The 20,782-nt window shown below is 48.2% G+C and overlaps 1 protein-coding gene across 1 annotated transcript in view; it reads left to right on the top strand.

Annotated features, from left to right (window-relative positions):
* NPTN (neuroplastin) overlaps positions 1-20,782 on the top strand; it is a 458,659-nt gene that overhangs the window by 219,461 nt on the left and 218,416 nt on the right. The gene's annotated exons all lie outside the window — the stretch shown is intronic.

Genomic DNA, 20,782 nt, shown 5'->3' with positions numbered 1-20,782 from the left:
CTCCTCCTTTTTCTGACTGCAAGGAATGTAAATCCAATCCATGTTACATACCCTTTAATCTAATAGATACTAATTCTGTATTAACTGCTAACATATCACCAGATGTACTGATAGCTAGCTTATGTACTATCGCAGAGAGCTTTCTGATTTTCTCATCAATCAAAACTACCTCCACTGGAGGAGTGATTGCCCCAAAAATGTCGGTCACTAATTGTGTCCCATCAGTGGTACTACAGGTGTGTCTGTGAGATGGAGTCCTCGTTAAAGCAGCTATGTTATTGATTCCCAAGATGTATCATGTAAATAGGACTAAATAGCAACCCCTTCCCAGTCTGCAGACAACTGAAAATATGCATCCTGTCCACAGACAAAATAGACTCCTGGAATGACTGATTTTCCCCAGTTAATATCTGAACAGGACCTCCAAGAACTTCAAATGAGTGTTCACAGCTACTTATACCAATATAATAATAATAATAATAATCTTTATCTATACTACTATAATAAAGGAAGAACTTTCAGCCTTTGAGGCGGGTAAACTCGGGAACCACAGCGCCAATCCACACACCCGATACACCGTTGGAATAGTCAGGGTGTGTAGATGATTATAGGCTATATAAATAAAATAAAAAAAACGTTATTTAAAAAATGTACAGTAAAAAAAAGTAGTTCCTCCGAAGTAGCGCCGGCCGCGACGTGCGTGCTCACGTCAGGAGCGCGGGGAGGAGCGGCGTCCAGGAGCGCGACGAGGAGCGGCTGACATGGCGCGGGGGAGGAGCGGTGACGTGAGGAGCAGTGGACAGGCCAGCGGCGGTGCGAGCAGCAGATAGGCGGGAGGAGCGGCGGTTGAGGTAAGGGGACCCATGTCCGGGCAGGCGGGGTTCGGGGCAGGCGGGGGTCAGGGCAGGCGGGAGACGGACCGGGCGGGGGCCCGGGCTGCTGGACATTGTCGGGGCGGGCGGGGGTTGGAGAAGCCTGTTGCTCCCAGACAAGGTCGGGACGGGCTGCTAGTTTGGATATAAAATAATATTATTAAAAGGAGCACCAACAGCAATACACATTGTAAAGGCTAAAAAACAAACATCAAGTAAACCGTGGATAGATACAGGTTTTCCACATTGCGTTATGCAGCATCCTATTGTGAACAATCCACATAACATTAAACAGAGCTTTAAAAGGTAGGAAGGTTGTGGTACTGTTGATTAGCAGTGTTGGGCTTGTAAAACAATCTAATTATTTATTTATTTTTTTAAACTTTATTTTTATTGCAGAATTAGACAATATACAACCATTTGTTTCATGTGTCCCGCCAGCAAAACAGATAAAGGCCTTGTGTTCAGCATGAATCAAACATACCACAGCCATTCAGCCCACATCCCGGAGGCCGGGCGGCGACAGTAAATCAATGTTATATTTGGTGATTCCCAAGCAAAACCTTAAACTCTGCTAGCCGGATCATCTAGTATCTGCTTTTCTTTATTTTCCTGTTCCATAGCCCCATCAGATAACCAGTTCTATACTCTAAATGGTGGGTATTGATAAATGTTACCAGTGTAATATCTAGGCCTAGTGTCAATCCCTGATTTCTGTATAGTGAACCTCATTGTGGAGCCAACTCCTTTAATTAGTTCCTCAGGAGGGAGACGCTAATAGTTTACTCCATCCCAAGAACCACCTATTTAAGTCTGAGAGGTCAACCCCTCCTATAATAACTTGTTGGGACCCTCAACACCCCAATGAAACCCTCCCCCCGAAATCGCAGCTGGTGTGGGCCTTCGTTCAGTATCTTAACACCTAATAGGAGGAAACCTGTAGGATCGCAAATTCTTTCTGTACCCTACATGGAACTACTCTCAAAACCCTCCTACCCTAGTCCTCCGTTGGTGTCAGACTGTCACCTAACGCTCTCACTAGTTCCGCCCATGCACGTGCCGCCTCTAGACTCTTCTCATTAGCTGTACGGGCTGCCTGGCGTAATCTGTCCGTACTCTCACTACGGGCCCATTTATGGAGTTCATTCGCCCACCTCCTACTAGAGGGACCCTCCTTCGATTTCCAATGCCAGGTTATTTCCCTCTGGGCCAAAATGAGACCCAGGTCAATGAACTTACTAGTTATCTTGGTCGTTTTAGTGTGAGGAAGCCAAAGCAATAAACAAGTCGCCATGCCATATTCCACTTGTCGATCGGTAACTTCATTGAGAAGCGCCCCCACCTCAGACCAATAGGTCCCTGATTTCGGACAGTCCCATATCATGTGGTCTAGTTCCACATCAGGCGTTAGGCACCTAGGATATGCCGCGTCCTGCACGTGGAAATATTTCCGGATCCTCCCCGGAGTGAGGTAAGCTCTGTGTACTATAAAAAAGTGTACCTGCTGAAACCGTGCATTTCTGCACCCTTTCCAGGTCCTCGTCTTGATACGACCCCTTGTTGTGTCCGGGATGGGCTTCCCTACACTCACTTCCCATTTCTGCTTGAGAGCCATCAGGGGTTCCAGACCTTCGCATAACATTCGGGAATGTAGGCAGGTGACCGCCTTAAACGTACCCGCCGCCATTACCACATATTGGCATGCCATCGTGGTTCGGGGTACCGATTGCCCTGTCTTCCAATGTTTCCGCATTGCTGTAGTAACAGCCATATGTAAGAGGTAACCTCCGTCAGGGAGGCCAAATTGGTCCTGCAGCGCCTGAAAGGGCAACAACTCTCCATCAGCATATAAGTCGCTTACCATTTGTAGGCCCAGCTCCTCCCATTCCATGAGCTGGGACCAGTCCCCTCCGTGTGGCAATGCCGTCAACATGCCCAGAGGGATTTCAGGTGCATATGGGTGTGCCACTTTCGCCCTCTTTTGGCTTTTATTCCAGCACATCCTCAGGGTCTTCTCCTCTAGTGTTAGATTCCAGACCACCATTTGTTGTTGCATAACAATATAGGAGAGGACATGCCTCTGTATTCCCGAACCACAAGCTTGTTCCGGGCCCCTAAATTCCCCTGCCACATTCTGTGTAAGGATCTGCAGCTGCGTCGCCAAATAATAAAGTTCGAAGTTAGGAACTGCCAATCCCACCTTCGCTTTCGGCCTCAACAGCGTATCTAGTGCTACCTGCCGCCTCCCCTTCCACCATAAAAAATCAATAGTGAGCGTCCGCAATTCCTGAAAAAACCGGGGTGGCACCCATAGCGGCAGCGTACGGAAATAGTAAAGCAGGCGTGGCAAAGCCACCATCTTGAGCAGCGCAACTCTCCCCAATACCGAAAGGGGCAGGGTTGCCCAAAACGCCATGCTGCCCCTCAGGGCTCTTATACAGCGCCCTATGTTCCCTTCTAACATATCTTCTGCCTTGTGGTAGATCAAAACTCCCAGGTAGGTGAAGCACAATCTCTCCCATAGTAAATCAGCGGCTAGTTGCTGTTGGGGCATATCCATTCTCAAAGGAAAGACACATGTTTTAGTCCAATTCCCTCGAAGTCCCGATAGCTTCCCAAAGTCCGACATGCTCACCGCCCCTTCTTGTGCAACCTTCGTATCCTCTAGGAACAGCAGTAAATCATCCGCATACAATGAAATGTAGTGCGGAGGTCCACCTCAGACCAGGCCACCATACGCTATCCCCGACCTAGCGTAAACCGCCAGAGGTTCTATCACTAGCGCGAACAGCAGGGGCGTGCGCGAGCACCCCTGTCTCGTACCCCTCTGCACCGGATATTCTGAGGATATGACAGAGCCCAGACGCACCCTAGCCGCAGCAAAGGAATACAAGACCTTCGTCCAGCGTCTAAATCGCTCGCCTAATCCAAATTTGTCCAGCACCGTATCTAGATATTTCCACTCAAGGCTGTCGAACGACTTTTCTATATCTACAGATAACACAGTTGGCATCATTTCAGCCTCCAGGTCACTCCCTAATACTCTTATATATAATATAATGCGACGGATATTAATCAAGGTGTTCCTAGTTGGTATGAACCCTGCTTGATCCTCATGAACCAATGCAGTCATGTGGGACATCAGTCTTGTGGCCAATATGCGACTCAGTATTTTGTAGTCCACCGTCAACATAGACAGCGGTCTATAGGAGTTCATGTCATCACCCTCCTTCCCGGGTTTCAACCAGGGAACGACCAGCGCCACCCTCATGGATTCGGGCAGGTGGCCCAACTCTATCGCCTCATTATATACCTCCTGCAGCTGGGGCGCCAGGACATCAATGTATGTCATTTAAAATTCTATGGGGAGACCATCTACCCCCGGGGTCCTGTTCCTAGCCATGCGTTTGATTGCTCCCCTTATTTCAGCTATAGTAATAGCCTGACCCAGGGTCTCCGCGTCCCCCTCCTCTAGCTGTGGGAGCTGAATCCCCGTCAGGTAGCCCTCAATATCCAGCGTGTCCGCCTCCAGGTGACTCTGGTAGAGTGTTGTGTAGTATTGTAGGAAGCGCGAGAGGATCTCAGATTGAGAATAGACCATGTCCCCTGACTCCGTGCGAACACTCGGGACCGGGCATCCTCCCGACCTTGGATTCGCCATTCTCGCCAGGAGCGTGCCCACCTTATCCCTTTCAGCATGTACCTTTACCATATACTGCTTGTAATTGTAACTGCGCAACTTTTCTGTCTCAGTGGCCACTAGCTCCCTAGCCTCCAAAAGCCGGTCCTGTAACTCCCTCTGTTCTGGTCTCTGTGTCTCTATCTCCCGCAGCGCCGCCTCTGCTTTTTTAACATCAGTTAACACCACTGTCCTTTCTCCCGAATGTTTACTAATACACAACCCTCTTACCACCACTTTAAATGCATTACATTCCATTACTCTAGTGGATGCCGATTCCCTGTTGGTAACAAAATAATGTTCAATACCCTCTTGGATTTCGGATGTAAAAGCTTGGTCTTCCAGGGTTTCTGGGCGTAATCGCTAGGTGGGAACCTCCGCCCTTATGCGTTTCCATTGAAAGGACACCAACTGCGGGTTATGATCTGAGATGGTCCTAGCCAGGTACTCTGAGTGTGTTGCCAAGGGGGCCAGCAACTGGGTGCATAAGATAGTGTCAATTCTAACATGCAGTTCGTGGAGAGCAGAAAAAAAGGAATAATCCCTATCTTCAGGATGGTGCCCCCTCCATACGTCAATTAACCCCCACCCGCTCTGCCACTCCGCCCTCTTCTTTGCATCTTGCGGACCTGAGAATCAACCAATGGAGGGTGTGACCTATCTAGTGCTACATCTGTAAGCGAATTAAAGTCTCCAACCACTATTACCTGGCCTGACAAAAGATGTGCCAATTTCCCGGAAATGTTGTCAAAGAATCGGGGCTGGTCCGTATTCGGGGCATATATGCTGCATAATACCACTTCTCTGCCATATAATCTCCCCTCTACCGCCACATATCTGCCCTCTGGATCTACCACAGTATACGTGGCCTGGAACAGAATCCCCGCCCGCACCCATACTAACACCCCCCTGGCGAACGCAGAATAAGCAGTGCCAAACACCTGACCTCTCCATCTCTTCTGCAGCGCAAAACACTCCTGTTTGGTAAAATGGATCTCCTGAAGCAACGCTATCTGGACTCCCCTCCTTATCAAATATGCATGTATCTTGTGACGCCTTGACATAGTATGTAATCCACGTACGTTCCATGTAATACATTTCAATTCAGGTAACGTTCCCATTGCAACTGTCCCACTCTATTCCTTCCCTCATGGTTCGCTCACCCACACCAGATCTGCTAAACTCCAAACACAGAACACCCCGAAAAACATCCAGTACCCTCCCCTCCAGAACAGGTCCCAATAACACATTATTAGTTCCCATCCAACCACCCTAACAAATCACACAGTACTATCTTGCAGTAGCCACTACAGGCTGCCTTAAGGGCAATGGGGTGGGCGGTCCGGCCCCGATAGGTGGCAGCACTTACGCCAGCCCCCAGCCCCTTACGTCCCGCAATAAGAAGGCACAGTTATAAAGTTCACAGTTGTTGCCAGACCCTCCAGCATCACCAGGCTCAGTTCTTCAGCAATGAGTCCCATGCATAGGGAAGCAATCTACAAGTCATCAGCCGACCTGGGCGTCACCTCCGGGCCCTTGGTGCTATCCTCATCCGACATCTCTGTGCCAGAGCGCCTCCTGTCATCCTCGGATTCCGTTCCCTTGGTCGAGTCTTCCTGCTACGAAGCAGTTATCGCCGCTGTAGCCGCCAGAGTTCCCTGTTTATCAGCCGCTATCTGTGCGCGCTGCAATGCTTATATTCTGTTTTTCTTGCAGAGGCGCTGTGACTGGCGCATCCGCGGCAGCCTAAGCAGCCCTCCTTCATCCTTGCCCCTACGATCTGTGCCTGCCCTATACCTTTCGAGCCAAGACCAAGCGTCCTAAGGTGTCAGGAAAAACTGTGTCGTTCCATCCAGTATCGCCCTCGGTTTGGCTGGGAATAGTAGCGAGTATTGTATGCCCTCATCCCTAAGCTCCTTTTTAACCAACAAGTACGAGACCCTACGATTCTGTATCTCCTGAGTGTAATCCGGAAAGATCGTTACAGTGCTATTGTCTACCTGGAAAGGTCCCGTTGAGCGTGTATTTTGAATCCGCAGATCCCTGTCTTTTTAAAGTGAAGGACTCTGGCCACCACGGAGCAGGGAGAGCGGCCCGGCGACGGTGGCTTGGCTGGGACCCTATGCGCCCTCTCACGTGTGAAGAAGGCAGAGAGGCCCTTTGGAGCAACAGTAGCCTGGAACCAGTTCTCTAGATAAGCAACTGTTGTGCCTGGGTTTTCCTCCTTTCCAGTTGCTCAGTCAGAGTGAGTGTTATGTCTGTGTGGAATGTTTGGAGTGCGTGATGTCAGAGAGTTCTGAAAGTGAGTGTGCCTGTGTGTCTGTGGAATGACAGTTGATGAGTGTGGGCTGAGCAACTAACACCTAGCTCCTGGTGGGACCTTATATGACTGACTGTTTTACTATCTACTTATTATCTATGGAATTTATATTACTATCCTCTGTAACTACATGGAACCTATTCTGATCTACAAATAAACCTACATTTTGGGTAAACTACTTGGCCTCCTCTGGATTCATATCTTCTTTTACCCACAACATTTGGCGACGTTTTTACAAAAGGAAAAGGATTTACAGCGTGCAAAGATCTTGAATTAATATACAACCATAAATGAAAATGAAGAGAAACCATATCTTCTGCTGAAACGGAAATACTGCAACTGAAACGGGAGCCACCCTGGTAAGTCCCACCAGTGTCTTTTTACAACAGACAGCCTGCAAACCCAGGGTGAGCTTTTAATTAATATTGGCGAATGATTTTGCTGTAAGAACTGCGTGCTAAAATAACTGAGACTGATGTATCACCATCTCACCAAGCGTGAAAGAGTTAAATTGGAAAAGTCTCCTTCGAGCACTTAATTACTGAGAGGAAGTGTTCTGTGAGCTTTGGGAGCTGTTTAGAGTGTGGCTCATACTTCGACATTATTTAAATAAACTTGAAAGTGTTCTTTGAAGAAAAAGTGTTCTCACATCGTCCAACATGAATTTGACTGCGCAATCCCTGAAGTGAAGTTATTCTTAAAAAATGAAAGCCAGCGTGTACTTCTTAAAATGATGCCATGGAAAATGAAAGTCAACAAGTATTTTTAAACATGAATTTGACTGCGCAATCCCTGAAGTGAAGTTTACTTTTTAAAATGATGCCATGGAAAATGAAGGTCAACAAGTATTTTTAAACAATGCCATTTGCTACTCGATGCTAACCTGAGAATACCGTTTAACTGGCCCTCCGCTCTGATCCTTTCCCCTCCTTGCCACTTTCAAATATGGTGACGTTTTGGAATCTTTCTGTGGCTCAGTGGAGGAGCGAAGTCCTGTGTTCGTCACCCTTCGTCATTCCGCTTTACGTAACGTGACGTGAAGCGTTTCTATTTCCTGCCCGGTTTCCATGGCTGCACTGTTCTGATGCTTCCTGGTTCGACCGTGCAGCTTGTCCTAAGTTGTGGAAACGGTGACATCAGCTGTCTTCATGTTCTTCATGGGACTATCGGAGCATTCTCTTCAAAAGTGCAGTACGATCTTCGATTTCGTGGTACCATTTTTTTTTGAGCGTTGCTGCCATCATCTGGCTAATTTGTGTACAAGTTTACAGCCAGCTTTAAGAAATGTTTTTGCTTTAATTTACAGATATGTTTAGTGATCTTCCTACGTGAATGTTGTTTTATGATGTTTATGGATTACTCGTAATATGCTTGAAATTATTTATTCAAGTTATGATGAATCTGTATTATATTGGCAATTAGCAGTTTTAGAGTTACGCCACAGCCTTATTTACAAGTCTTATTTTCTGCAGTTATGTATACTGTGTTTTGCGCATTTATTTATATTTTCTCCATCTCGTAAGTGGGTGATTGGTACATAGTATGTTTTGATTTGGCCAATCTAAACATTTTCAGGGGTACTAAGTCTTATCATTAGGGTAGTTCAGTTGCGAGTATTGGAGCTGGTCTCCTTATATTTGTTTCTATTCAGTATTGGTGTGCACGCCTACTTACTGTTTCTACCTTTTATGTTTATTTTAACCTTGCTTCACCCTTTACGCATGTTCATTTGATGTTATTAATTAAGCGCAGGTACTAAGAGTGTGTGGTATTAGATTAGTGATTACATAACAAGTATTATAGTGCAACTTTAATATTTAGGTAATACAGGTGTTTAAACGCATTATGCTTCGACTTCTTTAAGTGTTATACGGCACTGGTTTATGGTGCAATACAGGTGTTAAAACGCGTTATGCTTCAATTTCTCTAAGTGTTATACGGCGCAAGTATTTAGTGCATTACAGGTATTAAAGTACGTTATTCTTTAATTTCTTAGATGTTTAATGCAATGGGGTATTTACCCTATGTTTTACATTTTAAGCCTGTTCATGTTTGCATTGCTTATTTTCTTCAAGGGAAGGGGATGTGTTCCCTTTATATTGTTTCTTTGCCTTCTACTTATTTTCTCTCTTCTTATTCTGTTATTCTTTGACGATTTGAACTGTCCGTTTATTTGCAAGTGTTATCTCTCTAATTTTATAATTCTGTTTTTCCTCTGAAGGAAAGGGGATATGTTGTGCCTGGGTTTTCCTCCTTTCCAGTTGCTCAGCCAGAGTGAGTGTTATGTCTGTGTGGAATGTTGGAGTGCGTGATGTCAGAGTTCTGAATGTGAGTGTGCCTGTGTGTCTGTGGAATGACAGTTGATGAGTGTGGGCTGAGCAACTAACACCTAGCTCCTGGTGGGACCTTATATGACTGACTAATTTTCTATCTACTTACTATCTATGGAACTTAAATTACCGTCCTATGTAACTTACATGGAACTTGTTCTGATCTACAAATAAACCTACATTTTGGGTAAACTACTTGGCCTCCTTTGGATTCATATCTTCTTTTACCCACAACAGCAACCATGTCTGTCCCCTCAATATTTTCGAGCAGGCCCACGACCCGCACATTGTTACGTCGATTACGACTTTCAGAATCCTCAGCCTTCCTTTCCAGTGTCTCCAATCGCCTCAGTGCGTCCTCCAATTTGCGTTCTACCGTCACCACCGCTGGTTTGAGGTCTTGAAGGACCGATTCAGTTTCTTTGACCCTATCCACTAGCTTCAAATGGTCCGCCCTCAAGAGTCCGAGCCCCGTCGCGACTTGAGTTATGTCCTGATGGAGGGACTCCTTTGTTGCCGTTATGGCTTCTAGGATTTGATCCAAGCGTTTGTTCAGCCTTTGTTCTGAGATCGTGGTCTCAGCCTCCTCTCTGTCTCCATGGGCCCCCTCGGGGTCCACCGCATCCTCTTTTCTACCTTTGGGTTTTATTGCCTGTTAGCAAGTGGCCCCCCCCCCCCCTCCTCGCCAACTGACCCCTTCCAGCGCAACAGCGCCTCCGCCAACAACCACCGGGGTTAGGTTCAGGGTTGTGTCCTGCGCGACCAACCGGAGAGTCACAACATGCGATTTATCACTCTGCAGGCTCTATTCCCCTCACTGTTCACACAAACAGCGTACACCACAGCCTCTCTGCTCGCTTCACGCTGGGGCCCCTAGCAACGCAGCTCCAAGCATACTGTTATGGCCATCCTGGTCCCCGCACTTTCTTCACGATTACAGTCCACACTAGCCGCCACTCCTCTCCCAGGGCAGCCCCTCCGACCCTCCCGTGAAGGACTCCAGACCTCCGAGCCGGCCCTCAGTTAATCCCGCTGATCTAGGCTCTCCGCCATGCCCGCGGGGCAACAGCGCGATGGTCCCCAGCCGGGTTCTGGCTGCTCCCCTCCTGCCTCTGGTGCATCTGTTGGTCACTAACAATGGAGGGTGCGCCCCGCAGTAGACCGCTGCCCGCTCCCAGGCAATCCCGTATGCGCTCCCAGCTCGTGGCTCCCTATTTAATCCTCCGTGGCCCCCGGCTACCCAGCGCTACGAGCCTGCTCCCGCCCCCACCTCCGCAGCGCCAGGAACAGGCCCGCACCACTGCACTCGCCGGCGTCCCTTGGAAGGGTCTCTCAGCTGCCACACTGCTACTCGTCCGGTACTGGAGCTCCGCCGCGCCCGCTCCGCAGTCCGATCCGCTCCTGGTCCCCAAACTTCCGTATTAGGACCTCCGTGGGCACACTTCACTCCCGCAGCCCCGGCGGAGCTACGAAGACGCCTCAGCTCGCGGACCAGCCACCACGCCCCCGTTGGCATTGGGCACCACAGTGGAATGATGAGTGCCCTACTCCAGGGCCGCCACGGTCGCCTCAGCGACGCCAGTCCAGGTGCCGAGAAACAAAGGCCACTAACATTGCGGGCGCCATTTTAGGTCCTCAATCGCCTCAGAGTCCCGTCCGCCGTGGCGATTTACGGACTGCCACAACTTGTAGTCATCACAGAGAATGAAGCGAAGCGGCGTTCCGACCCGCTGCTCCCCCACCGCAATCGTTCCGCAGGCGCTAACCCCAGCACACAGCAAGCAGGGGGTCCCGGACTAGCTCCCCCGGGCGAGTCCGGTTGCCATCTTGATGCCGCTCCTCCTTCTCTACCAACGGGAGCAAAACTGCAGTTCACGGGCGCCCAGAGACACCAGACATCACCTCGTCCGTTCCTGTAATTACCACCGTAGCCCAGGCAGTTCTCAGGATAATCAACGGGATCAGGCACGGAGCTAGCCGCTCACGCCGCCTCCGCCATCGGCACCCAAACCACGCCCCTTGTTAAACTATCTAATGTTAGACAAATAATTACAGGTTTTAAAAAGTGAGATCAGATAAAAATAGCAGCAACAGTTCAATAGCAGCAATTTGTGATAAAATACAGAAAAGTCCAAAGGAAAACTTTATTTTTAGCAGCTTAAAAGTAATGCAATTTAATGTAGGCTGTTGCCAACAAAAGGGGTGCATACATAAAATTGCGGTATGCAAGGCGTATAAAGGTTGTGAGGCCTATATTTAAAGCTGTGTTTTCTGGGCTTAAGGCCGCGATGATTGCCTGCCTGCAAGACCGGATGCCCAGCCTGCCCCACTCCGCTTTCAATTTACGTCTACGCTGTGACATGAATGCTGGGCAAAGACAGACCACGTGCTCCAAAGTTTCAGCCGTCCTGCCGCACCCTCTGCACCACAAAACATCTGACTTACGACGCCAGCCTGGCAGATCTTTTAAAAATTGCCAGTCACCAAATCTAATGGCCTTAAAGGTAAGTTTTAGATGCAGGGAGTAGGCGCAGGACAGATAGGTTGCGGGAGCTAACCGCTCGTACGAATTCATAATTGCCCATGCGTGTCTGCGTTTGACAAAGTGTTTTTTATCAATGATGAGGGAGCTCATTCTGACACATTTCTTAATGGTGATTTTAAATGCTGTCATACTGTGGTTGAGGGCCCATAGATCACCCGCGGACAGTTCTCGAATAGAATCCTTAAAAAGGCGACCATACGAGCCCCCTGGATTTTTCTCGGTAATGTCTAACCAAACTAGTGACTCTAATGAGCCTGTGTCTGCTTGTCTAAGTTTGTGGCAAAGATTCAAAGCCGTGCCGATGCTGGAAACTTCATAATTTAGTAGGCCCAATTCTAGCCTTATCTGGGCAGCAGAGGCATTTTTGGCAAATGGAGAGCTTTTTTATAGATTTTGGTCACATGTTGGTTTAGGTTCATGTTTAAATTGCCCCTAAATATCTCAATGCCGTATGACCGTGTCGGACCAATTTTTGCTCTCATAACGTCTAATAAAGGTGATAAGCTTGGGCCAGACAATTTTTTTGAGAGCTTGGAGAGGGTCACCTGTAAGGTCACAGCTTTGGCTGATATCTCCTTGCGCTGTTTAACAAAATTACCCCTGGAGTCGAAATTGACCCCTAAGTATTTGTATGTACTTTCTACTACAATACTCATATTGTTGTACGACCATCCTCCCCAGACTTTACTTTTTCTTCCAAAGGTAACCACTTGGGTTTTCTTTAGGTTAACCTCTAATTGATTCACAGTGGTGTAATTGTGTAGTTTAACCAGAAGCCTTTGCAAACCTACACGTGTAAGACTGAAAAGAACTAAATCATCGGCGTAGAGCAGGTTGCTTATGGGAACATTTCCAATCTTACGTGGGTGACTATTGGTTTCTTCTAAGACTGTCGGCAAGTCTGCTATAAACAATTTAAAGAGAAGTGGGGCCAGCACACATCCCTGTTTGGTAGTCATGATTTTCTGAGAGAGATGTGTGCTGGACCCCAACTTCACCTGGACCCATGTGCCTGAGTGTAACGGAATGATTGCCTCCAGAAGTTTCCGTGGGATCCCCCATTTCTTTAACTTTTCCCATAAGGCTGCCCTGGGAACCCGGTCGAAGGTGGCTTTAAACTTAACAAAGCAACAAAAAACAGCCCTAGATGTGAGACAAACTTTGTCAACAATTATGGACAGTGTCAATAAATTAGTCATGGTCCCGGATTTGGCAGTGAAGCCTGTTTGGTTCATTGGAATCAAGTTGTTCTCGTCCACCCATGCTCTCCGCTCCTTCAGGAGAATGCCTGCATAATGCTTGGCCTCAATATCTTAGAGAGCAATTAGTCTATAGTTGTTGGTTGATGAATGGGAACCTGATATGTAAATGGGATGGATTATTGCTCCGCGCCAAGAGTCCGGTATGATTGAGGTTCTGAAGGCATAGTTAAAAAGGTTAACGGTTTGCCGCAGCACTCTATAAATGGTCTGGTATAGTAATTTATTTGTCCTAAGAATATTCTATATACCACTTATTTGTTTGTTTCAGCCCTGATGATTCGCGAAAGCGATGAAACACGTGTCGGCTGGCTGTAATCTTCATTAAAGAATCCAAGATTTACTCATCTTGTGGAACTTGTTAACTTCTGTCAATTGGTGCTCTGGAACATGCTTGTATATTGTCATTGTACAAAACGTTTTTACTTTATAGAGTGCTGCGGCAAACCGTTTACTTATTAGGAGTAGTTTCCTTACTCATAGGAGTGGTTGGGTTTGTCCACTCGCCGTATAGCACCTAAGAAATTCTTGTTTTTTGAAACTTTATGCGTATGAACAGGCAGTGCACCCTTTTACTGATCAAAAACCTTCGTTCTTCTAGTTAAAAAGGTTGGTTAGATGACCCAACCAAAGTGCTATGTTTGATTTGAATAAGTTCTGTGGTAGGCCATTAGGACCCGGGGCTCCGTCCGATCTTGCTTTTAACAATACTTTAGTAACCATTTCTTGAGTGGTCTGCAGATCGTGGGTACAGGGTCCAAGCAACCAGTAGACCTACTCCGGCTCTTGCTCAGGCTTGTTTGCTTCAGCCTGGAGGCACATGCATCTGTAGGCATTGTTCCTTCTGGGGACCTAAAGTGTTCTGACAGAAAAGCGAACCAACTGGCTTCTTGAATGTTGGCTGACCCAGAGCTGGATTGGCTAGAATTTTGACGATTAATTAAGGCCCAGAATTTTCTTGCATTGCGATTTTTACTCTCCCATATTAGTTTGCAACAGAATTATACCAATATCTTGTATGTTTCTTAACTGATTTCTCCTTTTGTAAATATATAGTGTCCTTTTTTGTCTCCTAATTTCAATGAACTCTTGGCCAATGGGACCATCGAACGCGTTCCGATGCCAGAAGTAGGTCGTGGTTGTTAATCCCACTACTTCTTGGTTCCAAAGAAAGACAAGGGTCTACGTCCCATCTTAGACCTTCGGAACATCAATCGCTTCCACCGGAAGGAGAAGTTCAAGATGCTCACTCTGGTACAGTTCTTGTCTGCTCTCGACCCACAAGATTGGATGGAGGCACTGGACCTGCAGGATGCTTATTTTCATATTCCCATCCTGCCGGCCCATCTGCGTTACCTATGATTCACGGTGGGCCAGGAGCATTTTCAGTTCACCGTGCTCCCCTTTGGCCTTACCAGCGCCCCTCGGGTGTTCACAAAAGTGATGGCGGTGGTCGCATCTGTGCAGATCAGGGGTTTCAGTCTTCCCCTATTTTGACGACTGGTTGTTCAAGGCGGGCTCGCCTCAGACAGTCATCTCCCATCTCCAGACTACGGCAGACCTCCTGCTTTTGCTGGGATTTTCCATCAAGGTGCCAAAGTCTCACCGGATTCCCTCTCAGAAGCTCCTCTTTATTGGAGCGGTTCTGGACACAGCGCAGTTTCGGGTTTATCCTCCCGAACAGCGAATCCAGGATATTCAGGCTATAATTCTGATATTTCAGCCCTTGTCCTGGGTTTCGGTCAGGAAGACCTTGAGGCTGCTGGGACTCATGGCCTCCTGCATCCAGCTGACCACCCATGCCAGGTGGCATATGTGGCCTCTGCAGTGGGACCTGAAGTTCCAGTTAGCGCTGCATGAGGGACACCTGTCCGATTACTACCAGATCTCGGAGGGCGCTGCACAACAATTGCAGTGGTGGCTCACGAATCAGCATTGGGTCAGCGGCAGATCCCTCTATCTTCCTCAACCGGAGCACACATTGGTGGCGAATGCGTCCCTCCAGGGATGGGGCAGCCACATGGGAGAGGCGGAGATCAGAGGCCTTCGGTCTCCGGCGGAGTTCCGGCTCCATATCAATCTACTGGAGCTTCGGGTGATTCTTCTTGCACTGAAGGCATTCCTCCCCTCTGTCATGGGGAAGGTATTGCAGGTGTTCACGGAAAACACCACCGCCATGTGGTATTGCAACAAACAGGGCGGGGTGGGGTCGTGGACCACATGTCAGGAGGCCCTGCGCCTCTGGACATGGCTGGAACATTATTGCATTTTCTTGACGGTTCAACAACTGGCAGGTCCTTTGAACGCCAGGGTGGTCAACTCAGCCGCCGGTGTCTGATGGATCACGAATGGCGTCTTCACTCGGAGGTGGCGCAAGTTCTCTTTCAACAGTGCGGAGAGCCTTGGTTAGATCTATTCGCCACCGAAGAGAACGCGCAATGTCATCAGTTCTGCACGTTGGAATATCCAAGACGGCACTCGCTCGGCGATGCTTTTCATTGTGAGTGGAGTTGGTCTGTTGTATGCCTTTCCTCCTATACCAGTCTGCCCAGAGTTCTGAAAAAGATCAGACGCGACCGGGCCCAAGTCATCCTTGTGGCTCCGACTGGGCTCGACGAGTTTGGTTTACCGAGCTACTCAGTATGAGCCTGGATCCCCCGATCCAACTGCCTTTGCGTGAGGATCTTCTGTCGCAGCAGCAGGGGACGGTTCTCCACCCTAACCTGCCCAGCCTCCACCTACATTGCGTGGAGATTGAGCGGCGACAGTTGATTCCATTTGACTTGCCTCCCAGAGTCTGTGATGTCATTCTGGCAGCCAGGCGTCCCCCCACTAAATCAGTATATACCTGCAGGTGGAACAAATTTGTGGCATGGTGCACAGCCAAGATTGTGGATCCCCTTTCTGTCCCTCTTTATGAGGTCTTTTGTTACTTCTTTCTCTTGCCTGGCAGGGCTCTGCTCTGGGCACTATCAAGGGCTACATTTCGGCCATTTCCGCCTCTCTGAGGCTTTCAGATCAGCCTTCTCTTTTCAAGTCCCCTGCTGTTCAGAAATTCTTAAAAGGCATTACTCATATGTTCTCTCCTGTTCCTTTCATAATGCCTCAGTGGGACTTGAATCTTGTTTTGACCTATCTCATGTGCGCTCCCTTTGAGCCGCTTCACAATTGTCCCTTACATCTTCCGACTTTAAAAACTGCCTATCTGGTGGCTATCACCTCTGCCAGGAGAGTGAGTGAGCTTCGGGCTTTTTCTTGTTAGCCTCCTTTTCTGTTGGTTCATCCGGACAAGGTTGTGCTTTGCGCTCGTCCTTCCTTCTTGCCAAAGGTTGTCACTGCCTTCCACATCGGGTAGACTATCACCTTGCCCACTTTCTTTCCGCCTCCACATCCCTCCAGAGAGAAATGAGAGGATCCACCATCTGGACCCAAAACGTGCGCTCTCCTTTTACCTGAATTGCACACAACAGTTCCGGGTGGATGACCAGCTCTTTGTTTGCTACGCAGGTTCCTAGAAAGGCCGGACTGTTCCCAAGAGGACTATCTCCCGCTGGATCGTCTGGTGTATCAAGGCCTTTTATTCTATGGCTAAGAAGGAACCTCCGGTGGGGCTGCGTGCCCATTCTTCAGGGGGTACAGCAGCCACTACGGCATTGCGACATGGTGTCCCCTTGCAAGACATCTGTCAGGCCGCCACGTGGGTTTCACTGCACACCTTTACAAAGCATTATTGCCTTGTCAGTTCGGTCCGGAGGGATGGCTTCTTTGGCCGTTCTGTTCTCTGTGACTTTCTGGTGTAATCTTATTCGCAGATCCACCACCGAGGCTGGTATTGCTGGGGTATCTATTCTAAGGTAAGGAATCTATTACTAACGTGTCTCTTTCAGATGCACAAGTTACTACTTGTGGAACAATATATCTGTAAGAGACATTAGTTAGTGATAAATTCCTTACCGCCCCACCCATCCTCCCCGTTCTGCGAACTGATTACTAGGGTTAAGGTCATCCTTTCAGGACCTAGTTTCTATGCACCAGTGGTCAGTATCTTGCATTGCTCGGCATTCCTGTCGCCGAAAGTTGTGTACAGAAGTGACGCCAGCGCGCGTCTAAGTAGCACCAGTGACGTCATCTCGGCGAATACAGCGCCAGCGACGCACGCTGAGCCGTACGACGACCCCTATCGACGCGCAGGGGTATTGCGGACTAAAGCTTTTCGGATCCAGTCTGACGCCTGGAGATATTCTAAGGTAAGGAATCTATCACTAACTAATGTCTCTTACAGATATATCGTTATAATCGTTAGTTGATTATAGCAGCGGGCAGATTCAATGTTCTACATTGACGTCTGCATGAGAAAAATTAGCAAAATATTCAGTGATTATCTTGTATGTTGTTTTATTCAGCTCATGTACAATAACCTCAGTGAGACATCCCTAACCATACTTTTAATTGTTATCCCTACTCTTCTACTGCATCCTTGAGTCCAGGGAATTCTTCATAATTCTTTTTATTTGATTTTTTTGAGTGAGCTATACTCTCGTTCATTTATCACAGTCTTTATAATTCGGGTAAATATAATTCATTGTTTGTAGCACTAAATATTTTTGCTTTATTTTAGCTAAACATTGCTTGTAAAGTCTTATCTTGCAAATATTGTTTAAAGAATTGTAATCAAATTCTGTTTTCTTGTGCCATATCATGGAGTTTCAAAAGATTCTGATCTCAGTTCATTAAAATCTTGATTTGATAGAAAAGTCTAGCCATAGATTCCTTACCTTTGAATTTTTCCCAGGTTACAGACTGGATCCAGAAACTTTTCGTGAGCAGTACCCCAGCACACCGATTGTCCAGTGACCCGCGCTGTGCCTATAGAGGTGTCACCCCAGCACATTGACATCAGTTCTTTCACAACGGTCACTGCAGATCCGAAGAGAGCTACCCCCAGTCACTTTTCATTGAACTTTTTTCGACCTTTTGTTGAAGTCTTTTGAAATCTTTCTCCTGGTGCAGCAGGGATGTCCACTAAGAAAGATGGCTTAAAGCCCTGCGACGCATGTCAAAGACAAATGTCAGTGACTGACCCACATCTTTTTTGCCTCTGGTGCCTCGAGTGGGACCACAATGGGAAGACCTGTGTTGACTGTCACGCCAATCATCCAAGGCTTTGAGGGGGCTGTCCCTCACACTCCTTGCTACTCGACATGTGACAGTCTTGATCCCAGTCAAGAGGAAGGTCATTGGATCGGTCGCGGGCACATTGATCTTCGTCAAACATTTCCTGCCATTTGGGTAAGTCCCAGGAAAAGAAAAATAGTAATCAGTCCCCCTTCTTGATCCCCAGCTGTGCAAATCATTCGACAAGATGAGGGTGCATAGTCACTCGCGGCCTGTCTGTGCGGTTAAGCCTGCGCCTGGGCCAGGTCTGCACCTTCCTGAGTTTTCTGGATCTGTAGTGACCCCCACCAAACTCTGCAAATTATAGGAGTCTTTACACCTCATATTTGGGTGGCCCAACCCTGCTGGCGCACGGAGTCGGGAGGAGCCCCTACAGTTTCCCTGCCGGTGGGTCTGCTCGCCCGCCCCCCTGGTGCCAGACTTGCCCCTTGGATCCACAGATGGATACGAACCTGCACCAGTCCTACCAACTCGACCTTCCCCAACACCAGTCCAGATATCAACACTCCCGGTAGCGCCACCCCATTCTCATCCCCAACTCCAACACAGAGCCGAAGGTTTGTCGTCCGACTCTGGTGCTGACTGGATCCATACCCACCAGAACAGAGCTTGGTCCCTATTCCTATGGGATAGGGCATGGAGAAGATTGGGAGTGGCCCTGGACCCTGAAGAATACTGTCCCCTAGATCCCCACCATAGACTGGTGTGAGGAATTGACAGATATAAGTGGACTGGACACCTCCCCAGATATTGCCATGGTCTCTCCTCCTACCATTGTGTCTACCCCTCCACTCATGCCTCCCAGTTGCGACAGGCTGGCTGGATACTATCTCTCCTTACTCCGCCAGTAAATGGCAGTTCTTTTGGCCAGGGGAGCCATAGAGAGGATGCCAATGCCAGAAGTAGATCATGGTGGTCATTCCTGTTACTTTCTAGTGCCCAAGAAAGATGGAGAACTTAGTTTTATCATAGTCCTGCACCCTCTCAATTTCTTCTCAAAAAGGAGAAATGGGATATGAAGTACCAGTGGGATCAGCAATGAGGGAATCTCTCCAACATGGTCAAGATCTTGGAGGGAAGTGCAAAAGATCCGCAGTGGTGGTTAACAAACCACGATTGGGTAATCGGCAGACCCCTCTCCCTTCCCCAAACAGGTCCGATAATAGTGACAAATGTTTTAATCCTGGGGTGGGGATGTATATCTGGGAGAGGTGGAGATCAGATGCCTCTGGTCTCCTGCTGAATCTGCACTCCACATCAACCTACTGGAGCTCCAGGCGATCCCATGGGCATTAAAAACCATCTTATCTTCTATCAAGGGAAGGCTAGTGCAGGTGTGCACAAACAACACCGCCGCCATGTGATACTCCAAACAGGGTGGGGTTGTGGGCCCTTTGTCAAGAGTTCCTGCGCCCTTGGACCTAGCTAGAATATCCGGCATATCCCTGGTGGTTCAGTACCTGGCAGATTCTCTATATGCCAGGGCGGACCAACTCAGCCGACGGTTCCTAGTGAATCACGAATCTCCTCTTCATTCGGAGGTGGGGCAAGCTCTCTTTCAGCAGGGGGAAGAGCCTTGGTTAGATCTGTTTGCCACTGCAGAGAACGTACATTGTCAGCAATTTTGCGTGCTGAAGTGTGGCTTTCACTCCGACGCTTTTCGTATCGAGCGGAGCTCAGGCCTCCTTTACGCCTTCCTGCAAAAAACCTCTCAAGAAGGACATTAAAGACCGAGCCCTAGTCTTCCTTGTGACTCCGGACTGCGCTTAGACAGTTTGGTTTCTCGAGCTGTTGAGCATGGCCATCGGTCCCCTGATCAGTCTGCCCCTCTGGGAGGATCTTCTGTCACGGCAGCAGGGGAAGGTTCTCCACCCAAACCTGTCAACGTTCTACTTTCATGCATGGAGATTGAGCAGGAACAGTTTTCAACTATTGACCTTCCACTTGAAGTCTTCAGTGTGGTCTTGGCACCCAGGCATCACTCCATCAAGACTGTGTACGCCTGCCGCTGGGGCAAGCTTGTAACATCAAGGGAAGGCTAGTTCTGAACAGCAGGTTGGCCCTCTTTCTTCTTCCCTTTCTCAGGTCCATCTATTCATTCTGTCTCTTGCACCTTAAAGGGCTATCTTTCTGCTATCGTAGCCTTTCTGCAGTAGCGAGATCAGCCATCTCGGTTCAAATCTCCTGTTGTAAATAGGTCTCCAGCATATGTTTCCTTCTTCGCCTTTTATCATGCGTTAGTGGGACCTCAATCTCCTACTCAGCTTTCTGATGCATGCTCCCTTTGAGCTACTACACAACTTTCCTCTCAGGCTCCTTACCATTAAGAAGGCCTTCCTAGTGGCGATAATATCTGCCAGGGGGATCAGTCTGCTCTATGCTTTCTCATCTAAGCCTCCGTACCTAAAAATCTCCCAGAGAAGCAGGTTCTTAGCACTAGAGCTTCCTTCCTATCAAAAGTGTTATTTGCTTTCATGTAGGCCAGTTCATCACCCCCTTCCTACAGTTTATGCTCCACGGCATCCCTCTTCAGAAGAGGAGCGACTCCATCGACTGAATCCAAAAAGAGCGTTGTTGTTCTACCTTGACCACACAAAAGAGT

The sequence above is a fragment of the Lissotriton vulgaris genome, chromosome 2_2 (assembly GCF_964263255.1).
Source record: "Lissotriton vulgaris chromosome 2_2, aLisVul1.2, whole genome shotgun sequence".
Lineage (NCBI taxonomy): Eukaryota > Metazoa > Chordata > Amphibia > Caudata > Salamandridae > Lissotriton > Lissotriton vulgaris.
The sequence above is the reverse complement of the archived record's forward strand: the minus strand, read 5'-3'. Positions and strand labels throughout refer to the sequence as shown.